Genomic DNA, 22,832 nt, shown 5'->3' with positions numbered 1-22,832 from the left:
AGCGATTCCTCCAAATTTCCTCTTATCTACTGAAACCTTCCACACCCATCATTAATTTCCTTCCTGTCTATTCAGATTCTGACTCTGCTTCTAACCCCATTTTCATTGTATTTCCTCTTTGAGCTTTCCCTTGACTACTCAAACAAGCAGTAAGTATAGGATTGTAAACCCAGGATGCTCAAGATTGGAAGGGCCCTAGAAGACACTTCACTTACCCTCAAATAAGAGAATGAATTCCTCACAAAGTAACTCTCACTGGTGGTCCTCTGGATTCTGCTTGAATGCTTCCAGTGATGGGAAGCTCACTACGTTTGGTACAGTGCACTACTCACACACTTGGGCCCTGAAACCAAACAGAGTTAGGGTTGAAATCATCTATGTCACCTACTAACCAGTTGTTCTTTGGCAGTTTTCGTCTCTTCGTCTCTAAAAAGGAGTTAACAGTAGTGTTTACCTCATAGCGTTGCTGGCTTACTCTTGAGGTTTGACCAAGTTTGCATTCTTTTAAAAGCTAGCATTTGTAGGAGATACTTTCAGGGAACTTTAATTTTTTCATGTTTAAAGGAGCCAAGGTTTATAGATATCTGAACTAAGAAATATATCAAACCTGTCTACCCAGATGCGTGCTCTACTCCGGGCAGGAGCTGCTGGGCAATGGGCGAGGTATCGGGCTGTGCATCTGGGGGCTTTAGATGGAGCCGAGTTCCTCTCCCTGAGCGGGTGGGTGATTCCGGCTGAGCCTCTGGTCTGCCTGGCCCCAGCTCTGGCATGGGTGGGTGGAACCATGTGACCGCTGAGGTCGCTTCTAGCCTGAGAGGTCTACGATTTCAGTGGCCTCTTTGTTTTGACAGTGAAATGACAGAGATTCAAAGGGGTGACTCTCAATGTGGGGCTCAGATAGTGGGAGAGAGGGAAATTTCTGAATAGAGGAGTCCTGCCCTGTCCATTCCCCTCTGATTTCAACATCTGGGCAGCAAGAAATGGACAGCAGCTTTCCACTACTTTAAGTGTCCTTCCTTCTTCTAACATCCTGTTCATGATCCTGTTGCTTGGGGAATGGCACTATTTTAGCTACAGCCCTATATTTTGGAGGCCTCAAAAACTCTGCAAAGCAATGATTTGGAATGAGGAAGCTGAGGCATTCAGTGACTGTAAGAGCATATTTGTGGCATTTCATAAAAATAAATCAACTTTTACCTTTTATGGGAATAAACATGTTCAACTAGGAGAATTGCAACCCTGTTTTTTTTCCTCTTCTACTCTAATTCTTAGACTAGTTTTGCAAAAACGATACCCAGAAGGGTCGTTTGAGCATTTCTGCCTCTTGACATACTGTTATGATCATTGTGGGATGGTTTTATTTTTGTTAAATGGTAGAGTTTAAATGTTGATCCATTTCATTGGAACACTGAAGCCATAAATATATAATTGCATAAATATTAATTCTCATTTCACTGAGGAAGGCACTTTTTAATCTTTGCTATTTAACCCTGGCTGCAACCTTGCAAGGAAAGAAGAGGACAAGTTGAGAGATCTGCTTATGATACACGATGAGCCATTGTGAGATCTCTCCAGGGACAGGGTGGGGGAGAGAATGGCAAATCCCTCATCACCCAGCACAGTCCTGGGCACACATCAAGTTTTTCATAAAAGGAAAAGAATAGTGCTTTTTGCTAGATTCAAGAATTTAGACTTAAACCCCTTGGAGAGAAAAGTTTAGAGTTGTTGATGTTTGTTAAAAGTGACTAGGAGATTCTGACTCAAAACAGATGTACCCCGGGTCATCTCTCATTTTGAAGCACTTACTGATTCACTGATGTGTTTGCCAACGCTTTCTCTTGGAGACAGTAACCTCACTTGGGATTAGGGGCAGGGTGTCTGCTGGCTGAAGGAAGCTTCCCTCAGAGCTCCCTACTGTGATCTGGAGGGGAACGAACGCTGAAGCCCAAGTTCCCTCTGTTCAAGCTACCTTGGCCAAGAAGCTGCTGTTTACAAATTACAAAATGAAGAGTTTGGCCAGCTGCCGCCCTGTCTCCTGAACTGACAGAGTGAGTGCTCTGAGATCTGGGTACAGCAGGGAGCCCACGAGAAAGGTCTCACAGTCCAGCCTGACCCTTGGTAGAAATTTTGGCTGTACCTGTCATTTCTCTCCACCCCCTTGTGGAGAAGTTGTCAGTCACATTGCCTTGGCCCCAGGAAAGGAGATCGCCTCGACAAGCTTTGCTGCCTTTGGAACCCTCATGGCCACGTGGGCAGGGGGCACCTAGGCCTCTGATGCTTGAGCCTGGGGCAAAACCCTTGGACTCCAGGCCATGTTGTGGCTGCTTCATTCTGCCTCGCATTGCAGCTTTAGGAGTACTTGAACCATCATGGAGTATTCTGGAAAATGTTTTGATCACGCAACATTGATTTTATATGTGAAATCTTTCAGTAAATGTGAAATCTTTTAAGCACATTTAAATATATGTAAATGAATTTGTAAATATATGTGAAATCTTTTAGTAAGGGAAACATTACCATCATGGTTTTGAGATCCTGTAAAAATGATTGGATTCCCTCTTCTTGTGTTATAGTCTTTCCTTACATTTCCCTTACATTTAATTTCCTTTACAGTACATTTTCCTTACATTTCATGTACCTTGTGAGAACTTGCTCTCAGAGTACAGAAACCAGTTTTACTCAAACTAAAGGAAGCACAATGGGGATCCAAGAGAAAAGTGGTAACAGCGCCTCTCATTGGGATGGAGCTTAGTGAAGATGTGCTGGTGCATATGGAGGGGATCAGGCTCCTTGGTGAGCAACCGTGAAACTGAAGGCTGACTTCCCTCAGAACTTTTCTGCTGGGTTTGGGTTGAAATGGCTCTGTCATTTCCATGCAGGTTAGAGATTGATTATTCTTTCAATGTTCTACATTCTGTGTCTTTTCTTTCCCTCCATCACCGCTTCCCTCCCATCTTCCTATAAAGCTCCCCATTCACCAAAATTTTGGGCCTCGTTACTTATTCACTGAATAAAATATGTTTCTCTCTGAAGGTGACCAGCCTGTCTTTGGCCACCATCGGCTCCTCCCCTCAGCCCCTGCCACCGTCACTGTCTCTGGCCTGTTTCTTTGGATGCAAAGTCCCCACACAGGAGACCTAAGGTGATGTTTGGGGCTGCAGCTCTTCAGAGATTCTACCCTTAGGCAGGAAAAAAGAGCTCAACTCACATGGAGCACCTCCCCCTTGTGTGCCAGGCCTGTGTCCCACCTGCCATCTGGGAAGGCAACATCCTGCCATGGGACATATGGGGAAGAGCAAGTGAGGCCACTCTCCATCATGCTGAGCTCCAGGGGTCAATCACCAGGCATCCCCCGAGGGGTGAGTGTGTGCCAAGCCCTTGGGCAGGGGCAGCCACAAACCGGATGCACTTTCTACTCTCAGGAACTCAGCATCTTGAAAAAGATGGGGCACCCACAGGGAGAGGTGCCTTGTCTAAGACCTTGGGATTAGCCCCTGCTACAATTGCTTGCACAGCAAAGAATCCATACTTATTTGGATGAATAATTGAATGAGTGAAGAGGCAAATGGCTACTAAGGAGAAAGGCCTGGAGGGTGGTGTGTGCTGAGACCTGGGGAAGTCAATGCAGAATGTTCAGAGGTGGTTAGGGGACACTCACACGGCCTGCAGGAGCTGACCAGAAAGGAAAGAGAGGGAGGGCCCTCTGGCAAGAGAGAGGCCCCAAGGCTGGAAGGAATGGGGCAGAGCAGAAATGGAGAAATAAATATATATTCTTTAAGTGTGTGTGTGTATAATTTTATTTTCCTATTTTTTCTAAACTTTTTCTGCCACTAACCCCCACCCCCAGTCTCTGGTTTATTTTTGATATTATTTTACCCCCCCATCTCTCTCTCTTTCTCTCTCTCTCTCTCTCTCTCTCTCACTTTCTTAATAGACTAGTGAAGTGCTGCATTTTAAAATCTATCTTGTCTGCCAAGTTGTTCTCCCAAGTCCTCTAAACTCCACATGCAGCCAGAATAACTTTAGGATGAAGCTCATTAATAATGTGCATGGCAAGTCATATCCTCTGTAGGAGGCCTGCCGAGGGGGGCTCTCTCCTGTCATCGAGCTTTCAGAAATGGCAGCTCATAAATAGGACACCCTGTCCCCACAGCCTGAAGGGGCTGGAGCTGCCCACATAGGTGTCCTCTGGAGAAATTTCTTTGGAGAAATTCCTCCATCCAAGGTGGGGCCTCGAGTGTAGGGGCTTGGGTTCCTCCAATATAATTGCTTCCTCGTCCAGCATCTTTGCTGCATCTTGATGGATATTCTAGGTTGGGGGAGGGGGATTTCCAATAGCATGTCATTTAGTGTAAGTATGCCCATTAGTTATAATTAAACAGGCTGCTGCAATTATTGCACATAAATGGGGCACTAAAGGATCATGCAACTATTCAGAACCATAATAGTGGGCTTCAAGTAACAAATAAATCAGGCTTTCCAGCTAGCTCCAGCGGAGCTCAAAGGAAGGGTTTGTCTCCCGTTCTGATGACTACACAGTCTCAAAAGGTAATGCAGATGCAGCTTGAGTCTATTTCAGGCAGCATCCTCAAGCCCTGGGACCCTGGAAGCATCTTCTCACTTTTCCTAACATTGGGGATCATTTTGTTTTCCTGCTTCTCTCTGAAGGCATTTGTGTCAACCATCTCTGCCTTACCTCTAGGAGGGGCAGGTACCTGCTGTTCACAACTTGCTGTGCCTGTGGTCCTGCGACCCTCAGCACCCTGACTTGTGCAGGGTCTGGAGTACACCCAAGGCTCCATGCTAACACCTCACTCCTAAGCCAGAAACCTTTTGGGGTCTCCCTGAGGCTCCCATCATCAGGCAAAGCCAAATCCCACCTTGTGAATTTGTGCTTGATGTGTCATGGATAACAGGCTGGTGGTTTTATTTTATTTTTCAAAAGACTGTGCTGTCTGTTCCTTTGGCTTCTCTAGACTTCTTGAAATAGGGGGCATAACATTTAGATGAAAAGAAGGAGAATCAAAACTAAAGCACAAAACATATTGGGAAAGACTGATGAATGGCCTGCAGGTGCCCTGAGCAGAAAGCTGTGGGTCAAGAGGAAGGACTATTATTTATAATAATGAGAGCTCAACTGAATGAGAAGGACAGAGTAATGAGAGCTAAACTGAGTGAGCAGGACGGAGCTGCAAGTCTCGGTGTTAGTCCTAACATGACAGGCAGCATGGCGGATAGCAGATGGCTGAGCACACAGACTTCGGTGTTTAATTGCCTGGCCTTGAATCCCAGCTCTGCAGGTAACTAGCTAGATGGTATTAGACCAGTAACTTGACTTCTGCATGCCTTAGTTTCCCCATCTGAAAAATGGGGGCTAATAGTATCACCTACCTCACAGGATTGTTGTGACAATTAAGTGAGACAGTTAATGCAAAGTGTGCAGATCGGGGTCTTGAATCTTGTGAAGATTAATTCTACCATTTCAGTAATTCCCAATCATTCATCATTATTATCCTCACAATTTTGCTATTCTTATCATGGTTATGTACCCCAGAAAAACATGTTCTTACTCTTACTACATTTCTGTGGGAGTGAACCCAGTTGAAATAGGACCTTTTGATGAGGTTACTTCTGTTAAGGTGTGGACCAACTGAGTCAGGATGGGTTCTAATCTTATGATTGGAGTCCTTTATAAGCAGAAGCAAATTCAGACACAGAGAGAGAGAAAACCATGGGAAGGAGCCAGAAGTCCTTTAAACCCAGAGAAGCCAGGAGAGGCCGCCATGTGCTTTGCCATGTGACAGAAAAGGCAAAGATCACTGGCAGCCAGCCCCAGGACACGGTCTTCTGGGAGAGAGCATCGTCTTGATGATGCCTTGATTTTGGACTTCTCCTGGCCTCAAAACTGTGAGCCAGTAAATTCCCAATGTTTAAGCAACCAATTACATGCTATTTATTTTAGCAGCCAGGAAACTAAAACACTCATGTAACCATGCATTTATTTTATATTTAAAGACTGTAAAACTTTTCTAAAGTAATGAACTATGGCATATATATTGGGAAGGGCACAAAGCATAAATGTAGAGAACAGTAAATTATCACTAAATGAACACCCAAGTCAAGAAACAGAGCAGGGCCAGAACCTCAAGCATCCTCCTCGTGTCCGCTTCCAGAGTCCCTCCCGCCCCCCAGAGTCACCCCATTCTGGCTTTCAAACTCTTGTATTTAATTTGCCTGTGCTTGCTTATTATGCATATGGAATCATATGGTGTGCATTTTTTGTGCATGTGTCTGGCTTCTGTAATTCAGTGTTATGTTTGAAATCCTTACCTCCATTGCTGGATGTGGCGGTGGTTTGCTCATTTTCATTGCTGTGTAGTGTTCCGTACAAGCATAAAGCACCATTATCGATCTGTTCTACTGTTTATAGCCATTGATGTTTTTTCAAGTTTTGGGCTATTATCAATAATGGTAGAATGAGCATTTTTGTATATATTTAAAGTACATTCATGCCAGGTACAGATTTAGGAGAGTAATTGCTGGGTTACAAGATACTGGTATTATCAACTTTAGGTTTTCCAATGGTTCTTCCAATTTATACTCTCACCACCACAGAATGCAAGTTTACATTGCTCTCTATCCTTACCTTTTTGTGGTCTTAATTGGCATTTCTCTGATTGCTAATGAGATTAGGCATCTTTTCATATGTCTACTGCCTATCTTCTTTTATGAGTGCCTGTTGAAGTCTCTAATCTGTTTTTCTGTTGGCATTGCTATCTTTTTCTTGTTGATTTGTAGAAATTCTTTATATAGTCTGGATACAAGCCCTTGGTGGTAACATGTTTTGCAAATAACATTTCCCACTCCATGGAAACTCAGTTTAAACTTTAGATTCGTCTTCATTTGGAATGTTTATGAAATCATGTTGGATGTTTGTTTTTTCTAACTTTTTTTAAAGTTTGTCCCTCTTCTAACTAAAGTTATTTCCTGCCCCATTGATGGTTTCCTTTGTCACTCTTTGAGAAACATTCCAATGTCTCATTCAATCCTCATAAAGATATTAAAGGTAACATTGCTATCCCCACTTTCCAGGCTTGGCATCTGAGGTACTGAGAGTTTTAATAACTTGATCCAGAACCCAGAGATGAGAAGAGGACTCAGGTGTAGCTGCCTCCAGAGCCCACGCTGTAGCCACCATATCACTCACTGTTCAAGAGGCTGGTGAACCACTCTGGGTCTTTGAAGGCCCCCCCTGCATCCCTACAGAGCCTTGTATGTGTGCGAGCCCCCAGCAGGCGTTTGCTGGGTGGGGGGATGGAGGGATGGATGATGGACAGATGACATGGGAAGGTCAGCATTTTCACACAGCTTCTCCTCCTTGGGAGGACCCTGTTCTCTGGTCACGCTCCTGGACCATGACCTCACGGCAGCCCTGCTGTGGCCCTTCCTTGCCATTTTAGGGGAGAAGTATGCTCTCATCTTCATCAGTGTGGTGGCTGTTTTAGGAACGCTTGTCTGCAGAGAAAATGAAAATTAGCAGTCTTCTCACTCCAGTGAACTGTTAGGTCAGTCCTGTGTAAATGTCAGAGCCAGGGTTGGGATGCAAGCTGTCCTCTGGGATGGCTTTCAGACCGCTGGATGGAGAGAGAGCCTGCCTGCTGAGCAGAGAGTGGGCAGATTTGAGGACTGATTCTCTTATGCTGGAGACCCACCATGCTTGATCTCACCTCACTTGTGCTATTCTTTCCCCAGTAGAACTTGCCCTTGTCCACTTGAACATTCGCTTACTCTGCCCCAGGAGCCCGTGAGGGCATTTCTGTAAAAGGGTGGGGAATGGAATTCTGTCTGAGGAGCCCTTGAGGATCCCACAGGGAGAACCCTGCCACGGATTGGGGTGGGGTGATTATGATGTCATTCTTCTTGGCTACGATTCTGTTCTTGCGTTATTTGTCGAGGCGTTGTTCATAATAAGTAGCCACCTGCCAACTCTGAGTGCCAGTGACATGCTGTTCTGGAATCTTTAGGAGCCCTTGTCTAGGAAAGTGCTTGTTGTATTTAATAAATTGCATTGATTTATTGCCTTTTATTGATCAGCTGAAGCACTCTGTATTATCAGAGGTGATAGCCTTCTTAGGAAAACATGGAAGGTCCTTTCATTAGCATCCATTTTTCTAGAGGCTGTGGAGGGAGAAACACCGAGACGCATGGTGTTCATTTTGGTGATATATTGAACACCATCAGGGTGAACAATGGCTTCAGTATAAATCAGGTGGAAGGAAGGAATCAAGACCATTTGCTGCAGGTTCACTGGAGGTTTTGTTATGAAATGAGCAGGCTACTTTTCTTTCTTTCAGTGATGACAAACTCTTCCCTTAATTTTTCACAGGGGAGTCGCACTGGGTTGAAGTGGCTCTTTAGAGAGAAGCATAACTGCCCGGCACCATCCGCCAAGAGTGTTCTAGCCCAGCCCAATTAAGGTTTGTGGTAGGACAGCAGACAAATCCTTGGCCACTTTTGCACCATGCTTCTTGTCTGTGACAGTCTGTGTCCTGACCCTCATGCGTGACACAGTTGTCTCTTTCTCTCTGCTCCCTGCCCCAGACCCAGTTGGATCTGATACTAGCTTAGGGGTTCCTGCACACAGCCAGCCCTGAGCTTCAGGGAGAAGACTGGCTGAGCCTGACAGTGATGCTGAGAACCTAGGATGGGCATTGGTTATTGAGACATCCTCATCTCCTCCCCAAGTCCCTTTCTCTTGGAGGTGCCTGGTGGAACCTGGCACCTGCTTGTTCCAGCAGAGGATGATGCGGGTTTAGGAGCACCATCTCTGGAGAGTTTTGGAGCCTGATGGCTACAAATCCTTATGCTTTTTTTACAACTGTGTTGGGTGAGCTGGAAGCTCCTTGCGTCTTCTCTCTTTCTGGTTAGGAGCAGTCCCCTCTTCTCACGCACTTTCAGAGGAGAGCGTGCTCTCACTCAGGGGCCCCTCTGCTAGCACCTGTGGGGAAAGGGACAGTTCTGAGTTTGAATCTAGTCCCAGCCATGGATCAGCTGTGTGACCTTGTACAAAAATTAGGGTCTCTGAACTTCAGGTGCTTTATTTGTATGATGGAGACAATGCCAGACTCAAAAGACCGTTGTGAGGTTGAAAGGAGCCATGTTTGCCAAGTGCTTAGTGGTATCTGATGCGTAAGGCCTGTTCAAACAATGGCAGCTATCTTTATTGTTAGCAAAGGGTTTCCAGACATGCATAAAGCAGGCAGCCCTCAACACTGTCTCTTGGGCTCCCTCATTACAAAGAATATTTTGAAGGCCAACTATGTGCCATGTTCTCTGTGGCCCCTGGGGGTGAAATTAGGATGGAGTCTGACATGGCGCTGTCCTTAAAGAGCTTGTGGTCCCTTGGATGAGACTGGCAATTAAGTAGACAGTTAAAATATAACCCAATAAATTCTATGGGTCGTGGTGGTGGGAGGAATCAAAAATGATGGTAAGAGCATACAGCAGGGGCATCAGAGCCAGTCTGGAAGTCTAGAGATCTGGTTCCAGCCCTCCCAGACTGCAAGAAGTTTCTGGAAGCTAACTGCTCCCAGGGCACACTGGTGGAAGCCAGGAGCAAAGGCTGTGGTGGAAGCTTTCTGCTTAAAGACGGCCCGTCTTTTGTGCAATATCAGCCTCCCCACCCAAGGTAGAGACTTCCATTCCCATGATGTCACTTTGTGACTTTGCCCCTTAAAAACTGAGCTTGGTTCAATCTTATTTCTCTTTGCAATTTTTTGTAATACTTGCAGGATCTCTTTCCTGCTGGTGCATGTACTCCCCAGAGGTGGGACCCACGGCTGTCTGCTCTAACCATAGCACTTAGCACAGGGGATGACACTTTTTCATGCTCAATAATATTAATAGATTAATTGAGGATGGAGCAAACATTGAGATTTACCGTTCTTGGCTGTTGAGCACAGCCCCTGGGCTTTGTGTATCTCCCTTCTTTTCCCAAGCTGATGACTGGCTTCTGGTTGGGGAGGGGGAAGTGGGAGGAGGATCAGGGCCCTCCTGACTCACAGGGCTGGAAACTGAGCTGGAAAACCGAGTCATCCTGGCAAAGCAGCTGCCCGAGCCCCCTCCCCAAGCTGGCTTCGGCCCCCCCCCCCCCCGGCTCCTGCAGGGGGCCCCTCGATCCCCCTGGGCTGCCTGTACTTCATGTCTGATAATCAATTCTGCCCTTATCTTTGGAGGAAGTGCTGCCCAGTGATATCACATGCTAAATCGATTAAAAGCAGAACTTTGAACTCGTCTGTTTGGAGAAGTATCCATAGAGTGAACCACTCAGTCCTCGCTTTATGCTGGGCTGTTGCCTGCCGGAGACACCGTCTGCAGTTCCGAAGCAGCTCCCCTTGCAGGGCCGGAGGTCAGCTTCCTCAACTTACCTGCCTTCTGCTACTCATATTAGCAGAGTTCAAACAGAAGAGCCTCCATGTTTTCTTTGCTTTCCCTGTTTTTGTTTTGATTTTGTTTGTTTTTAAATCCAAGGCTTACCATCACTGCACTTTTCTCGCAAAGAAAACTCCCACCAGTTGGGGCTTTGCATCAAATTCAACCTTCCCAGCCATCTCCTAGGCAGAAGGTGGAGGTGTGTGTACTGATTTATTAATTCATAAATAAGGCTGAAAAAAAGGGACATTCAGGGGATGTGTGATCCAATGCTGGGTCTGTGATCTGTACATTTGGGGATTCAAGGATCCTAGAGGAAGACGTGTGTGGTCCAGAGAAAGCCAAGAAGACTCCATAGAGGAAGTGGGAAGGGAGATGGGTCTTGGAGGTGAAGCAAGGATTCCAACAGGCAAGGTTTAAGGTAGGGGTGTTTGTCAGTGGGAAGTGGGGTTGGGCAGCTTGATAAGGAGCTGAGAGTGAGCATATGTACCAAGGAGAGGGCAGCAGGCACCTCTGGGGTTCAGGCTCAGTGCAGATGGGCAGACAGCAGATGAAACATGCGGACTGAAGGGAGGGCTTTGCTGAGCCATCCTTCTGAGAGCCACGTTCTCTCCACCAGGCGTTTGGAGACCAGGCACAGGGGCAAATTCTGCAGCCAAATTCAGCACCCACCAGACTCTCTTTCCAAGTAAAGGGAATCCCTGGGGCCCTTTAATTTAGATCTTCCAGGGAGGCACATGACAAGGGTCTTGGGTGGAGCCAGGCTCATCCCCCAGTTTTTCTGCTTCTTGGGTAGAGCCTGTTTTAATTGACAAGAAATCCCACTGCCGGTGGACATTTTCTTGTTAAAACCAACGCTCTTCATTGTGTTGTGCAGGAGAAAAATTGCCTTTCCCATGGCAAGCTCCGGATTTTTCTGAGCCAATTGTATGAGAGGCACGTCTCAGGAAGGCCACCGTGCACGCAAGTCCCGGCAGGACGTGCCCAGGCTGTCAGGTGCAGGGAGAAATATCTTTAGTAAGAGCAGGTCATGGAATGAGACCCCCCCACTGCAGCATGGAGGGGCAGAGGGGGGTCCACAAGGACAGTTCTTAAGAATCTCTGTAAAAATGCGTGACTCCATCTGTCTCCTCTCTCTTCTTTGGCTTCAGATGAGCTGAGCCATTTAAAAATTCCCCAACACGGGACCTCAGGCACCCAAAAGAAGTGATGAACAGATTTTCAATTTGGCCCCGATTTGCATGACTTTTTTTTTTTTTTTTTTTTGGCAGTTGAAATCATTGTCTGGAACTAGAGGCTGGAGATGGGTAGCAGGTTTTCCCTGTAAGAGGCAGGATCTGGATTGGTCTGGACACACCGCCTTTGTTCCTGGGTGCCAGGCTCTAACCTCAGTTTCCGGAGAGAAAGAAAAGAAGGCAGAGGGTAAGGCAGGGCAGAAACCAGTGCAGTGCCTTGTGGGTCCAGGAAAGGGCTTCGTGTCTGCCCAGGGGAGGCAGAGCTGCTGCCCGTTCACCAGCCCAGGGTACCGTCCTCAGGGTGTCTCTGCTGTGACGTGGCTGCCTGGGTAAAACTTCCCTCATGCAGGGTCACGGGGCCCTCACACAGATCCTGGGGACTGCTGCCCTGGGAACCAGAAGCTTTCAGAGGGGGCTCTATAGAGGAGGGGCCCAGCGGAGTTGACCTGGCTGGGAGAGGAGGCCAGAAATTGTATCTTGGGCCTCTGTGTGTATGACAATTTGGGGTGGCTTGGTGGGGGGCAATAGTGATTGGGGGCATGTATAAAAATAATCCCAATAGCTGACATTTATTGGGTGTTTATGCAGTTCTGGGTGCTGATCTAAGTCTTTGCTCATATTGAGTCATTTAGTTGCCACAGCAAGCCTCTGAATGGAGACTCTTATCACTCTCATTTTTAGACAGGGAGAGATGTTAAGTAGGCGGTGGGTGGTTGCTGCCCAGTGGGAACCCGGCAGTCTGCACCCCGTGTTCTCAACACTGCACATCCCCACGCTCTCCCTGAGCTGCGCTCAGCCCTGCCCCCATGTCCTTTCCTCCTGTGTAATGTGTGGCCCCAGAATGGGCCTTCCTGGAGGCCTCAGCCTGCGTCGAGAACCTTCCAGCCCAGAAAGGAGCCTCCCTGCAGCCTGATGCTGTGGTCTTGCTCCAGCCTCTCTCCCCACTGGGATTCCCTCCAGCTTCCTTCCTCCCGCAGGTTCAAATCCTCCCTCCTGCCTTCACAGAGATGCTTTGTGGAGAGCTACCCTGAATCACTGATCTTTGGGAAAAAGTTGCTGTTTGATCTGGATTCCAGATCCAGTAAACTGGATTCCAACAGTAGAAGTAGAAATGCAAGCCCAGTGAAAAAGTCCAGATGACAAAGAAAAATAAAAAAATAAATCCAACCCCATGGAAAGTGGGGTCCATGGAAAGGCCAGGACCAAAGAGCAGGTTAGGAGGGTTCTCCCCTCCTCCTCCCTGCACCCATGGTGGGGTGGACCATTCCTGGGGTCTGGGGCTTAGTTAAACTCCCTCCTTCAGGGCACCGAAAGGAAAGGACAGTGACTCTGGTGTAGCCAGAAAGGAGACCAGGGGGCATAAAGGTGGGGGTGGGGGCAGGATGTGGCCTCTGGGGACCTCTGCCCTCTCCCCTGGGCAATGAGGGGAGCGAAGCGTCCCCCTGGCGCAGCAGCAGGGCATGGGGTGCGCGGAGGCCGGGTACCTCAGTGCCCTGCAGCAGGTGGGCCAGGCTGCCCAGCCCTGGGGCTCCACAGCCCATGACCACCTCTGTTCAAAAGGCCACCTTGTCAGTGTGCGCCATGATTGGGAAGAATATGGCTGAAAGGCCCGAATTAAAGTGGTGTGGGAGAGGATCGAATTATAAAAATTTTAAGAGCCAGTGTTAACTTGCTCCTGGTGGTTCTAGGTGCTCGGGTGAGGCCTGGGGGCAGCTGGCGGAGAGGCCCCCTGGGTCTTAGTGAGGGGGCGGGGGGCGGGCTGCTGGACGGACTGGGCACCTGGGTCCAGCTCAGTCCCTAATGTCACAGCGGGACAGCTGAGGCCTTGGATGGAAGGAGCTGCTCAGCAGTTCGCGGGGACCAGGCCTAGGGCCCAGGGGACCCAGCCCCAGACTGGGGATGCCTCTCCCTCAGCTGGGTGTCTCACTACACAGGGGGCTGCCTGATGGGTGCTTAGGAGGGCATTCATTTATTCACTCAGTCACTCATCCATTCATTCATGCATTCACTCATTCATTCATCCAGTATCCCCATGAGTCAGCTGCTGCCCTGGACCCGGAGATAAGGCTGTGAACAAAGCAGACAGAGGCCCCTCCCCGTGTGGAGCTAATGTTTTAACAGAAGGTGAGGAGAGGCAGAACTTAAACACATCAGAAGGTGTAAGAACAATGGAGAAGAATAAAGGCAGGAGGGCCCTGGGTCCCCTCTGGGGCAGATCTCAAGTTGGAGGGTGGCAGGGGCGCTTGGGCAATAGAAAGGACCTAAGTGTCCCCACCCCAGCAGCAGCCCCCCAGTGGAGTCTCAGGTCTTCTAGAGGGGCAGGAGGCAGTGCTGGAGGAGGACACACCTCAAGACCTGCAACTGCAGGAAGCCTGAGACCTGAGGTGATGGACAGGCAGGGTTCCCCAGGGGGCTGGGATGAGTCTGGGCAGAGGGGTTAGGGGGAAGGTCAGGGCGAGCTTCCCGGGGGAGGCGAGCTTCCCGGGGGAGGCGGGCTTGGCTGGCACAGAGCAAGTGCGCAGGTTGGGGCCTGGGGGGCAGGTTCTGGTCTTCACATCGAGCTTTGGAAAGGCAAAAGGAGGGTACAGTTAGATATGCCCGGCTGGCAGGGCATGTGCAGGATGTGGGGAGAAGTGGGGGGTAAGAGTAGAGGTGTAATTTGGGAACAGCCCTGGGAGGCTGGTTTTCTCTCCCAGGCATGGGGAGCTTTTACCGTTTGTAGCAGGGGGTGATATTGTGAAGAGGCCAGTTTATAAAGGTCACTCTGGCAGGTGTGGGAGGGACATGTGGGGGTGGGAAGGGGTCTGCCATCTCCAGGGCTGACCCAGGGCAGTGGTTGTGGGGTCACAGGGTGAAAGGCCTGAGCTGGTTCTCTCTTAGTCTGAGCCTGCTCCTCTGGGGTGGGGAGGGGTCAGCAGTCTGCTCCTTCACTGCTCTGCACATTTGGCTGTGTGGTAGGATGGGGACAGGGGACTTACCCGATTGCCTGGGGAGTTTTTCTGTATGTTGGATTTCACACTGCTGCTGCTTTACAATACCCGGGGTCTTTTCTCATATTCTTCCTCCTGTGTGTGTCTGAGTGTGGCTTGGACTTGGCCAATCAAAATAGGAAAGAATCCAGGGGACAGTCGAAGGAAAATCTGGGATTGCCCCAGGGCTGAAGGAGACAGGCCTGATCTGTTCCGAGAGGACCTTACTGGGGCAGCGGCAGGGTGACTTGGAGCTTCGATGGACTGAATTTAGTTGCACCTTCATCAGGAAGCCCCTGGAAAGCAGCAGGGACAGCTTTGGGAATTAAGGAGGTTTTGTACCAGGGATTGCTTTAAGGATATGGCTGGTCTGGACTCCTTGGTTTGGTGCAGCCCAGCAGGAGCCCTGGGACAAAGGGTTGGGAAGAAACTCACAAGTCATGAGTCCAGCCTCGGCCCAGGACCAGGTCTGGGAGGGGAATCGTGCTATGATTCCAGATGTGACCACCTGCCCCTGGTGGGATCCAGGCACACATCCCCAAGTGACCTCTGGACAGACCCGGAGCTGGGCTCTGATGAGGCCTCGGAGGATGCTGGACCCCAGGGGGCAAGGCCGGCCCCACGGCTGCTGTTTGATGGGCAGCTGCCAGAGCCTGTGTATGGCCTCGGCTGGGAGCACCAGATGGGGGACCTGGGCTCGTCTGCAGCAGAAAGAGGCCAGGCGGGGAGACCAAACAAGGAAATGGAGACTTTAGTGGTGGAACGGAAGTTGGAATCCTGGCCTCACTTCTCCCCATCCAGTGCCCCTCCCTAAGTCCCTGGGGTCTTGAGTGGCATTTAACTGAGCTCTCCCAGAGGCCACTCAGGACAGCCGAGTCTGAGAACTAGCCGTTTGTTTCAGCCATTTCAGGTGACGGCTTTGCTGTGCTGTGGCCGTCTCCCCGCCCTCTCTGTGCAGACTGAGGTGGGCGTGTGCTTTGTGCTTAATTATAGTGCATGGAACAGGGAGTCGCTGCTTGGAAGCACATGTCATTTTGTTTGGGGATAATAGACATGAAACTTGAATAATGTCTATTAGATCATCCTGTCCTGCCTCTGCCAAAGCCAGTGTGATTGGTGTTGGATCAGTCAGGTTTTCTTGTGACCAAGTGGGGCTGTGCGTGGTCTCCTGGGAGGTGGTAGCCCATGTGTTTTTCTTGAGCTATGCTGTCTTCTTCTTTGTCCACTCAGCAGTTCATCTATGAGCCCGTGCTCTCGTGTCCTCTCTGTGGGCGTGGGTGGCATCCAGCTCCTGTCTTCCGAGATCCCGCTCTGTGACCGGCCTATCCTGCACTCAGTGCTGGGTCCAGGCAATGATATCAGTTGGCCCCTGCCCAGGGCCCAGAGCTGATATTCTCTTCTCCCCCTGCCTGGTTTGCGTCCAGTTAATGCCCTTTGTCGCCATGTGGATCAGCTCCCTCCAAATCTGACCTTTGCCCTTCATCCCTTCATGTCTTCTTCTCCTCCTATCCCTGACGCATGTTAGATATGGATGCAGCTTGCCTGGTACTAGCATAACCTGTGTGTGCTCAGAGAGTTCGGACCTGAAGGAAGCTGCAGCTCCTTGGTTGGCATCTCCAGGCTTTGCTCCCTGGGGGCAGGCAGGGGGGGCTTTGAGGGCTGAGGCAGAGGTGGGGGGGCCAGAGGTGCTACACTCCAGCTTCCCCATCTGCAAAATGAGGGGTGAGGGCTAACCTCTAAGAACCATTTAACCCTGATGTTCTAGGAGTTTCTAAGCTCTGAGCTATCCACCTGAGTGAGACTCCATGGCTGTTTCTTCCCCATTGTGACTTCGATGCTTCCCCACCCGCAGCCTGGCAGCTCCCAAATCTGCATCTCTAGCACCGATTCCCACCCTGGGCTCCCAAACCACATGGCCCGCTGCCCCCCTGTGCATCTCTCCACAATTGCCTTAACATCAGCACGTCCACAGGGGAAACCATCACACTTCTCTGATGCGCCTTGCTTCCAGAATGCACATGCATGCATGCACATGCTCACACATACACACAATTCCGTTCATGTGGTCCTCTTGCTTAAAACCATCTCATCAACCCCAAATCCCCAGAAAACCAGGCTTGGTGTGGCATAGGTCTTTCAAGACCTGGCCCAGACTGATCTATCGTGACTCCCCAGTTCTGCAGACACCATGCCTCAGCCACCCCTAGCTCTTGAGCACATCTTCTATCTCACAACTCTGCTCTTACCCCTGTATTCAAGACCATTCTCACCCTACATTTCCATGACAACCTCCTATTCATTTGTCAAAATCCAGCTGCACATCACTTCTGCAATGAAGCCTTCCTGGATGTCATTTGTGCCAGATAATTGATCATCTCAGTCCTCTTTGCCATCTTTGACCTTGTAAATACAGTTTTTAAGGCACTTGTTAATCTACAGGCACCCCATCTCCTCTTCATCCTTTGGCCCTAGGTTTCTCTAGCATATTCAGTGCTAAGTGTTTTTCTTTCATTGTTTCTTTTTTTTTAACTGAAGTGAGCTGAGTCCCAAAAACTGGCCTATGAGAGTCACAGCCCATTGGCATCTTTGCTCTGCCCAAAGTCAGGAATAAATTTCCAGAGGATTCTGCCATGGGGATTAGCAGGGAGGGCCTGTGCGGATTCAGCTGGCTGCAAGCTCGGTGTTGGGTTTGCTCTTCTGCAGGCTAGAGTGAGCCCTTGAGCTGACCCCGAAGTCTGAGCATTTATCCCTCGGTATTGATGCCCCTGTATTTTGCCTCCCCTCTTGATGCCGAGAGATGAAGGAAGAAAGACAAGCTCATGTTACAAAGAACTTTTCCCTGGTTTATCAGCTCTCCCCACCTCAGCTCGGAGCTCAGAATGATTTCTTAGTTCTCAGCTTTTATTCCTCTGATCAAAGTGCCTCAGTCTGTGGGCTCCGGAAGCCACGCGCATTTCTGACGAAGTCTAATACTCTCTTCCTCCGGCCTGTTCAGGTTTTAGCATCTGTGGCCCAGAGTTTTCCAATCAGGCAGGTACAGCCTGGCTGTGAAAGGGTCTCCAAGGGCCTCTGCGGCCCGGTTGCCCCGGAATCTGGGAGGCCGCTGCCTTCGCGTCCACTTGGAGCAGATCAAAGCACCTTTTGCCTTTCTTGCTTCCTCCCCTTCCCACTCTGTTCTCTCAATCATTCTTTTCTCTCCAATGAATTAAATGCAGGAAAAAAAAAATCCATGAGCAGGATTTCTCTCTTCAAAGGATCAAGTAATCTTTGCTTTTTTTTCCCTTAAAAATTTTTTTTCACCCAAACTGCAAAAGGAAAACAGGCAAACAAACTTTGAGTTAAGGGTGGGAGAAAGAAAGGAAAGTTGCAGCGAAGTAATTTTAACTTGAGAAGTAGAGCATTTGAAGCTTAGAAAAATGTATTCTCAGCAATATGGTCCTTCTCTACAAATTAATTAACCCAAGTGCTTGTTTAATTAGTGTGAGGGGTAGGGAATTGAGTAGCGAACTATATCTCTCACCCGGTTTAGAAATATGTCCACGAAAGAATTTCCTTTTCCCTTCCTGAGAGGGATGAGCGAGCCATCTGGACCATCTGGAATCCCAGGCACCTCGTTGCTAGACCTATTTTCAGGTGGGCTGGGCTTCCGAGGGGCTGGTCTTTGGGTCGCCCACCCACTGACTGCCCGCCTGTGTGCCCGGTAGATAAGGAGGCCTTCATCCAGGACAGGAGCAGAGGCTGCTCAGCCTTGGGGGGCTGTGGGGGTCTTACTGTCTCCCACATCCTCCACGTTCTCTCAGCCCACACGTCTGCGGCACTCATCCTCTTGGAGTTTCCAGCTTTTGAAATGAGGGTGGCTGCGTATCACCTCCTGTGGCACTGGAAGAACTGGAGTCTAAGGAGCCCTGAGAGCTGCAGCATGGGACCCCAGGGCTCGCTGCTGTCAGAGGAGCCTCTGAGGCTGGGGCTTTGCATTGCAAAGGTCCTGGAGGTCTTCATCAATTTTTTGTTGTTTTTCCCCAGACTTCTTAGGCATCTGGTGAAGCCTATGGGCTCCTTTGCAGAATGTCTTTAAATGCATAAAATGAAACTCATAGGACTACAAAGGAAGCCAATTATATTGACATGTAGTTATCAAAACAATAATAAAGCAAATACATGGTACAGTCATATATATGCTTCTTTATTAACTCACTAAAAAACAGTCAAGTGGATCCAATAACCAATAACTGTCAGACACTTGAGATAAATATTTTGTGAAAACTGCAACACATGTAACATGATTTTATAATATCTGATTTCTACTGTTGCCAAATCAAAGGTATTGCTAAAACACTGTGGTTTACTGCCACATTCATAATGGAAGGAAACACTATATTTCAGTTAGAAGTTAGTGAAATAAATAAGGAACTTTTTTCTCCTTCTAAGTTCTGAATTCTATCCATGGACCTTTGGGTGAGTCTCTACTAATGAATTAGTGAGTTTCTTATTAATATAACTAAACCATTTGTACTCTCTGCTGAATTCTTCCATAATTTCCTCTACTTGGTAAGGATCTTCGCCACTCTCTGAAGAGTACAGAGTTCATTTCTTAGAGTCGCTGAGGGTCATGTTTTTAAGTGAGTGGAGGGCCATGGGGACATAACTGGAGAAATATCAGCGTAATATGCATTAGGTGAGAAGCACTGGTTTGTTGGACTGTGCTGCTGATGAAAGAGAGGTGGGGACACGGGCATAGGCTGGGAAGGAAATGCTGGAGCTGATGAGTCCATGAGCCAAGTCGTGGTGAAGGGGAGTTGACTTGGGGTCAAGTAGGGTGGGAGTGGGAGGCGTTTGGGCAGTTAAAGGGAGGTGGGTGACAAAACACACCAGCCCTGGACTTGAGCCTCTTTGGGCTGCATTCTCCCTGGGTCGTTGGGATGGTTATACTCAAGCATATGGATTCTCAGATGCCCGTTCACGTGGTTTGAGCTCTTGTTCTTTCCTAAGTTCCCTACGAGCCAGGCTTCAGCCTGACCACGTGTGTTTAGAACATCTTTGCCCACTGGTCACTTACTCCCCAGACAGCCCCACGCTATTTCTCATAAGCAACGGAGTCAGGCTTCATGAACAATCTGAAGCCAGTTGCTTATTTGCCATATATTTAATGCCTTTAATGACCATAAAAAAATCCCTGCACAGGAAAATATTTTTTGTCTTTCTTAACTGCTATTCAGAAAGTCAGGGGAAGGCAACTGAACTTCTCTGAGTGAGAACAAGAAGTAGTTTCAAGGTAAGATTTAATTTCACTAAGAAAAGCCCCCAAAATGACTTTTCCCCTTAAGTGAATACTTTTTGTCCTTGAAAACATAATCCACACAATACAGGTGAATGACACGCTGAGGTCTTGGTTCCTGGGCTGAGTCTCAGACCTGAATGTGTCAGTAGAGGAGCTAAATCTTTCAGGTACAGGTAAATAATCCCCAAATTTTCCATTCTGACGTGAAGTCCGGGCCCTTCCGGAGCACCGTGCCAAACGCTAATGACCACGTGCCCATTTGGAGACATGAGGGTGAGAGGTTGACAGTCCCAGTTCAACCAGACCCAAAGGCCCTGTTCTCCTTCAGGAAGAGGGGGTGTGTGTGTGTGTGTGTGCGAGTGTGCATGAGTTTGCATGTTTTGTGTGTTTTCGTGTGCCTGTGTGTGCCTGTGTGTTTGTGTGCATGCATGTATGCTTGTGTTTGCACGCATGTGTGTGCACGTATGCACACGAGCTGACCTTGTACTTTTCTAAGCCACAACCAAAGGGGTAGAAGAGCTCGACTTTTCTTGATGTGCTGAATTCCGCTTGTTTCAGGAACTATATGTTGGGTACCTTTGATTCCTGGCATAGCGCTAGACACTGCTGGGCAGGAAGGAAGGTGAATGTCAAAGTCAATCAGGTGCTGCCTCCAGGGAATGTATTGTAATGTGGGACAGGAGACAAGGGCCTGAGTTGCTGCAAGGAAGGCAGGCTTAGAAAAGTGCCATACAAGAAGTGCCAGACACAGGTCATCAAGATAACCTTTTGAAATGTGGCCCAATTGGTGAGTAAAGGTGCCCAATTAGGAAGATGAATGTTGCAGTGCATCACTGGGTGAAGTGGAAAAGTGGGCCAGGTAGGGTTTTCTAAAATGCTAATTATACAGGGCTTCTCAATGGGAGGGACACGTGGGCTTATTATTTGAACTTCACCAATGTCAAAGATCTTTGTCAAAGCACTTTCATGCATTTATATTTTATTAGCACTTTCTTATAAAACTATGACATAATGTGAATTTTTATTCTCATTTGAGAGGACATGGAATACACTCCCAGAGAAATGAGATGACTTTGTCCCATGCCCGATGATCCCCAAGTGATAACATGGGCAGGAAAAGTGGAGGGAGGGACCGCACGTAGGTGCCTTGAGATCTTGGTCTAAGAGTTTGGATTTCAGTTCCCCAGGTGTTCAGCCCCCATCATTTCTTGTTTTATGGGAGTGGGAGTGTGAAGCTAAGATGCTTCAATTCAGCTAGTGCTGATGCCTCGATGGCCGAGCATGGTCATGCTTGTTTGGGGTGGGATGTCTGCAGAGGGGAGACATGTCGAGGGATGCCTGCAGAGGGGAGACAAGGTTGAGGTTCAGCCTTCTCCTAAGAGGGAAGGCAAGTACAAAATGGTCCTTGCTGTTTGTGGACACTGGTCCCTTCCTCTTACTCCCATTTTTCTTAATTCCTACCCAGGTATGAGCTCATCATGCCTGAAGTTGTGACTTTTTAGATTATCAACCTTTTACTTTGGATGGTCTATCAAGATAAAACAAAAAACAGAAAGCAAACACAGATCCCCAATCAAGAAATGACAATGGTCGGACGACTGTCTGTGGGTTTGACTGAGGCTGCAGTCCTCCCACTGATTTGTACAGCATTCTTACAAACATGTGACCCAAAATAGGTGAGAGTCCTCTGGTGTGAATTTCATTCTTTAGCACCACTACATGATAAGTATCAAGGTGAATAGAACTGGGGCATCTGAGGGAAAGTGTGTCTATAGAATGGGCTTGTCATTCAGGCCCTAGAGACAGAGCTGCAGGACCTAGAACAAGGGCAGTGGTCAGGCCAGCCAGGGCTGGGATGAGGGGTTCAGGGCACGGTTATTCAGGGTGCAGGGCACTGGTATTCAGGTACAAATTTCCACCAGCAACTTCCTCTTTGGTCAGTTAGGGTAACTTCCCACGTTCAGGATCCTCACTGCTTGGGTATGTGGTCACTCACTCGTACGTGGCCTGTGTTTCCCCAGGAATCACACCCTCTGATTGGATTCATAATGGTCACTGTTAACTTGAATTGCCCTGGGTGACACTTCTGCAGGGCAGGTAATCCTTACAGGAACGGGCTTTTCTAATGGCATTCTAGAACCTCTGTACAAGGGAGCAACCTGGAGATTACTATCCCCTTGAGCAACTGAGGAGGGTTCCTCCTGGAGTTTCTGGGTGCACTGAGAGCTGGGAAGGCACCTTCCGGAAGGCTGCCCCAGCTGTGTGTGCAGTAGATGCTCATTAAGAGCCACCACAGGTAGAAACATTATGCCCTTTGGCCAAGGCCCCGGCAAGAAGAAGACGGAAAAGGAGGGGTTGTCAGCTTTCTATACTAGCTCCTGAATCATTGCTACCCTTGTATGGTGCTGGGCTAATCTGTTGACATTTATTTATTTGTTCGTATTCCATTTTATTCCTGAAATGGTCTAAAAAAAAAAAATGAGGCCGAGGAGAGGTCAGAATAGGAAAGGTGAATGGAACCAGGCAGGAGTTGGATCAGCAAATCATCTGTGAAGGTCTCACGTGTTTTCAAGAGACAGCTCATCTGATCTGACTCTGAGCTTCCCAAAGGCCAAGGTGAAGAGGGCAGCACAGCAAACCAGATGCTGAAAAGGAACGTCACTCTTTTATATTTAGAGACCTGAGAGAAATGTTTCTCCTGGATTCCTCCTAGAAACTCTATCCTCAGCAGCATCTTGCAGTAATTGCTAGGCAATCCCGCTGCCCTTCACCACACCAAGCATTTCCTCTTGTCTCAGGGTGCCCGCCTTGCTGTTCTGTGAAAGCTTTTCTGTGGGATCCACACATTGCCCTCCAGCTACTCAGCTCTCAGATGAACTGGCTTTATCCGGGGTCAATTTAAGAGATTCAGAGTAATGC

General features: G+C 48.5%; 1 long non-coding RNA gene across 4 annotated transcripts in view; it reads left to right on the top strand.

Moving 5' to 3' along the window:
• The window catches only part of LOC119516664, a 42,871-nt gene that overhangs the window by 5,676 nt on the left and 14,363 nt on the right, over positions 1-22,832 (top strand). For 2 of the 4 annotated variants that reach the window (XR_005213347.1, XR_005213344.1), the window contains exons 1-2: positions 11,708-11,853; positions 21,379-21,589. The exons of 1 other annotated variant lie outside the window; for it this stretch is intronic. This is a non-coding gene — a long non-coding RNA (uncharacterized LOC119516664). Of the gene's footprint in view, positions 1-11,707; positions 11,854-21,378; positions 21,590-22,832 lie in introns of those variants that run through there. One more of the 4 variants, XR_005213346.1, reaches the window with a different exon arrangement.

The sequence above is a fragment of the Choloepus didactylus genome, chromosome 20 (genome assembly GCF_015220235.1).
Source record: "Choloepus didactylus isolate mChoDid1 chromosome 20, mChoDid1.pri, whole genome shotgun sequence".
Taxonomy (NCBI): Eukaryota; Metazoa; Chordata; class Mammalia; order Pilosa; family Megalonychidae; genus Choloepus; species Choloepus didactylus.
The sequence above is the reverse complement of the archived record's forward strand: the minus strand, read 5'-3'. Positions and strand labels throughout refer to the sequence as shown.